Raw genomic sequence first — 5,464 nt, 5'->3', positions numbered from 1 at the left:
AGGCAAATCCCAAGTTTGCCTCGCAATTTTTCAAATTGGACCGCATCTAGAGCCTTAGTAAAAATATCAGCCAGTTGTTCTTCAGTGGCAATATGCTCAAGAGTTATAATACCTTCTTCAACAAGATCTCTGATGAAATGGTGCCTAATATCAATATGCTTCGTCCTGCTATGTTGGATAGGATTCTTTGAAATATTGATGGCACTAAGATTGTCACGGTACAATGCCATAGCATCTTGTACCACATTGTACTCCAGCAACATTTGTTTCATCCATAATAGTTGGGAGCAGCTACTACCAGTAGCTATGTACTCAGCTTCATCTGTAGATAAAGACACACAGTTCTGTTTCTTGCTGAACCAAGATATTAGATTGTTGCCTAAAAAGAAACAAGCTCCTGAGGTGCCTTTTCTATCATCTGCACAACCTGCCCAATCAGCATCACAATACCCCTCTTGCATAGACTTGTTCTTGTAGACCCACTTGGTACCAATCACATTAGTAGTTTCTGGTCTAGGAACTAAGTCCCAAACTTCATTCTTCTTGAACTGATTTAGCTCTTCTTGCATAGCATTTATCCAAAACTCATCAGTGAGGGCTTCCATAACATTTTTGGGTTCAAACTTAGAAACAAAACAAGCATTAGGAACTAAGTCAAGTGTCCTTCTAGTAGTAATTCCATGATTAGGATTACCAATAATCAGATCTGTAGGATGATTCTTTTGAGTACGAATGGATGACCCTTTCTTTGAAGTAGCAAAGATTGGTTCAGGTGTAGTAATCTCTGTATCATTCTTGAATTCCTCAATAGTTTCAGAATCTATACTACCTGGGATAGATGCTGTAGCATCTTCTGTATCATCTTTCACAACTTCACTTGAAATATCATCTATTACTACATTTAGAGATTCCATCATGGTTTTGGTTCTGTAGTTATATACTCTGTAGGCTCTGCTATTTGTTGAGTATCCCAAGAATATGTCTTCATCACTTTTAGGATCCATTTTAGTTCTTGGTTCTCTATCAGACAAGATATAACATTTACTTCCAAACACATGAAAGTACTTAACAGTAGGTTTTCTACCTTTCCACAATTCATACAGAGTAGATGTAGTTCCAGATCTCAAGGTGGCACGATTATGAATATGACAAGCAGTGTTCATAGCTTCTGCCCAAAAACCATGAGAGAGTTTCTTTGCATGTAACATTACTCTTGCAGACTCTTGTATAATTCTATTCTTTCTTTCTACTACACCATTTTATTGTGGTGTAATGAGAGATGAAAATTCATGGATGATGCCTTCAGAGGCATAAAAGTCAGAGAATCTAGAGTTTTTAAACTCCTTTCCATGATCACTTCTGATCCTTAACACAACATTGTTTTTCTCTCTTTGAAGTAGCACTACAAGAAAATAACCACTTTGCGACAGTTAAAATTGCAGTTTGCGACAGTCGAAACCGTTGCAATTGTACATCTGCGACGGTTGTCAAACCGTTGCTGATTTGTGTGTTGCAAGTGAACTTTGCAACGGTTTTGAAAACCGTCGCTACAACTGTTGCAGCTGTTGTTGCAACAGTTTTGAAAACCGTCGCAATGATTTTTCCTAAATAACACTAAATTTGACGGCAAAGGTTGCAACAGTTACAAAACCGTCGCAAAATTCTTTTTTAAAATAAAAATTTAAAACATTTTTTATTTATTTTTTATGCATTTAAATGTCTTATTAAATAAGCATTACATATCCATACAAGAGGAAGAAAATTAAAATGCACAAGTATATAAATAACTTAATCTCATTCATATAATTCATTCAATAGTGACAATATCCATACATCAAAAATTTAATCTAAGTACTTGAAACTCCAAAGAAAAAATTAATGTAGTTCAAACATTCAAAAACTAAAACATAAACATTAGTAGAGTGGCTAAACATACAAAACATTATGTCAAAATAATAGGTTCATGAAATATCTAAATATTCCGAAGTATTTGATGTTGCTTCATGATCCTTAATTAGTGCTAGCTAGACTCACTTAAGAAGGAATGCCTAACATCTCTTGGGGATTCTATGTTTGTTGCCTGAAAAAACATACAAGACAATGATTAGCAATATCCAAGTACTCCTAACAATCAACTAAAAAGCAGTGACACTCAACAAATAATCATATATTGATCCACCACCTATAATCATGTTTTAGTAAACCAACACCTAAAGCTAAAAATTGTTGGTAATCAAATTACATGATACATTTTATAAAAACAGTTTTTTCAAAACTATTTTACAAAAGGGATATTAAAAACTAAAATCCAAAACAGTATCAAATAGACCTTGAAAAATACTTTCAAATTTAGTTTTAATGCATATTATATCACCACCACTACCATAGGATAAAGCTCTCCTTATATGAACTCTAGATGGTAAAAAGTAGTCCATGAAACATATGAATGTATAACTTTGCAGATGCATAACTTTGCAACATCAACACAAATGGAAGATATGGATAATACTAATCCTAGGATTATCACAATGAAACACAACAACTAATGAGTATTGATATGTTACCAAAAAGTGAAATGGAATATCCAGATTAAGCTTGTATGAAGCGCTTGATTCCATCGTCTCACGGGTCTAAGAGTCTACAGCAAGCCAAAGAATATGCAATGAATGACTTAAGCAGTAAGAATTATAGAAATTAAAATCATATTTTATATCCTTAAAGAAATGAATTACCCACTTATTCAGCATTTGCAAGTGACTTCATTTAGCCCTCCACAACAAACTTTTCTATGATGAGTCCTGCAATCTGAAAGGAATTAATAATCAATGTTCGTTTAGTTGAAGTTTGGACTTTTGATGCTAAATTCTTCTTCAGAATTCTTGCATCACGTACTTAAAAATATTAACTCCTGAGATGAACAACATAAGAAGCAAATAATAAGTTTAGTGAAAAAACATCATCATAATGAAGAAGTGTAGCAGAGAAAATATTATTACATTAAGGGAAGTAAGGGAAACTTACTTGATTGTACAAGCCAAAGCCAACATGATTCATTTTCCCATCATAATCAACACCTAGTTAGTATCTATCTGTAAAACAATAGTAAATGATATTATAAGACCTGTGTCAAAAATAAAATCACAATCACACTTATTAGGCAATGGTGGCATAACGACACTGAATTCAAAATGAGGAATGAGAAAAATTTATAGCATCCAATATTACTTGCCTCACATCTCACAGTGCCTCAAAAAGATTCAATGTATAATTGAATGCATAATTGGAAAAATGATTTTTGAACATTCAGAGCCTTCTCATGATATTTCAAACACATATCACATTGAATTGCAAACATTATGTTCAAAGAAGCAACAATGAAACACAATTGTCATATGAGTTCCAATGATTAAGAATAAAGACTATGTAAATACACCCTTAAGGAAACTCATACGTTATTAACAACACATGAGTGGTATTTTTAAGCTTCAAAATAGTAACAAGTTAAGAGAAAAAGGTCCACAAGAGTTTACCATGTTGAGCTTGAGAGATTCCAAACACAAAACTCAACTGTGGTTAAATGAAAACTCAAAAAGGATTAACACACGAGTACACAAGCTAGATATTTGATCTTTCAAAGCAAATTTTCACTAACCACAGTAGCACAACCTGAACTTATATGATTTTAAACACAAAATAGTCATGATGGTTCAACATAGATGTTTCTAAAATATGCTACATTAAGTCCATAAAATTCTAATACAAAGAGAGAGATCAAGTCCTCACTACTCTACAACCCTTAGTTATCAAAATGTATCAATTTCACTGTCATGACTATTTGAAACAAGTGAATGTCTCGTAAACCCTAATTCACATTCAATGCCCTAAACATCAATCCTTTCCTACTCAACAAATAATTTTGTACAGTTGAACACTATAAAAAGAAAAGGAGAGCAAGTAAACTCAAAGATTAAAGTGATATTCAGACAGATGAGGAGAGCAATTGAACACTGTATAAAGATGTGTTTTGTGATTCACGTATCATCTAATGAGAATCAGTGAGGCAACTGCTACTGAAGAGGAGTTCACTCACAAAAACACCAGATCTGCGGCTAAAGCAATATGTAAATTGACAAATGCAAATGTTAAGAAACACTCAAAGATGGCAGAAAATTGGTGGATTACTCGCCCACTCACCTTGCTGGGTAAAGGGATTCATGAATAGCTTTGTCTTAGAGTTCTCGAAGTGGAATCTCTTCCCCAATTTGTGTTCAGACTTCAAAAACAGAACTGCAAAACAACCAGAAATGCAGTGACAAACTGTAATTATGCAGAAGCACACAAACCAGAAAATAATGCAGCACAAGAACATGGTATGGTAGAAAATTAATCACAATAGTAAAGTAAAGAAATAGTCACAGAAATAAACAAAAAAGAGATTGAAGGGTCAATCATAATAGACAAAGAATTAGAATCATACTATAGCATGATATACTATAATCACTAGTATTAGAGAAATATTAAAATATTAAGTACCATATCTCCAATAATACAAATAATTAATATCAAAAGCATGAACATTCAACATTACTAAATGACCAAGATCCATACTGAGTTGTAATAAAATCAAAATAAAAACCCCTACTCTTCCATGAAAAAAACAGCACAAGCAATTTCTTGATATTAGTAAGCGATTCCCGTTAAGGAAGAGAAAGGAACGCACCTCAGTGATGGTAGTCGACTACGTGAGGCGAGGAGCGAGTGGCAGTGAGGGAAAGTTCCGGCGGTGGTGGTGTGGCACTTACAGGGACGCCATATCTGAGTAGTGAAAGAGAAGCTTCATCGTTGGAGACAGAACGAGAGAACGAACAAGGGAACAATGAATCTCGCAGGAGAAAGAACGATGGAGCGATGGAGATTTAGGGATTTGGAATAGTGGAAAGGAAGCTTCGTCGTTTGAGAAATTTGGGGAACAAGGTTCGTTGATTTGAATCTAGAGAGTGATTGGAGCGATTAGGGTTTAGAGGAATTTTTTTCATGACAAAGAGTAAAGAGTGAGAGTGGGTGGTGATGAGTAAGCTAGTTCCCAATTTTAGATGTAAAAGCTGCGATGGTTCCCTAAACTGTCGCATCAACCGTTGCAAAATCTGGAAAAAATATACATTGCAACGGTTGTGGCCGAACTGTCGCAAGTGAAGTGTTGCAAAGTGATTATTTTCTTGTAGTGTAGAATACATAGATCTTTGAATACATCAAAGGTCTCTGATTTCTTTCCAATAAAATTTATCCAGGTATATCTAGAGAAATCATTTACAACAACATAGGCATACCTTTTTCCTCCTAAGCTTTCAGTTTGCATAGGTTCCATCAAATCCATGTGTAGAAGCTCAAGAACTCTGGTAGTGGTAAGATGCTGCAGCTTTGGATGTGGCTTCTTGGTTTGTTTTCCAATTTGAGATTCACCACA

At 34.4% G+C, this 5,464-nt stretch overlaps 1 long non-coding RNA gene across 7 annotated transcripts; it reads right to left on the bottom strand.

Annotated features, from left to right (window-relative positions):
• Positions 1-1,776: 1,776 nt before the first annotated feature.
• LOC123909411 lies at positions 1,777-5,218 on the bottom strand. 7 transcript variants are annotated; one of them, XR_006809909.1, is made up of 6 exons: positions 4,721-5,218; positions 4,195-4,287; positions 3,022-4,109; positions 2,737-2,805; positions 2,565-2,638; positions 1,777-2,080 (listed from the first exon to the last, which is right to left on the bottom strand). It is a non-coding gene; the product is annotated as an uncharacterized LOC123909411 (long non-coding RNA). The 7 variants fall into 7 exon arrangements; XR_006809910.1 differs by having other exon boundaries at positions 3,022-4,103; XR_006809913.1 differs by having other exon boundaries at positions 3,022-3,089.
• Positions 5,219-5,464: the final 246 nt, after the last annotated feature.

The sequence above is a fragment of the Trifolium pratense genome, linkage group LG2 (assembly GCF_020283565.1).
Source record: "Trifolium pratense cultivar HEN17-A07 linkage group LG2, ARS_RC_1.1, whole genome shotgun sequence".
NCBI classification, from domain to species: Eukaryota; Viridiplantae; Streptophyta; class Magnoliopsida; order Fabales; family Fabaceae; genus Trifolium; species Trifolium pratense.
This window is presented reverse-complemented; position numbering and strand designations above follow the sequence as displayed.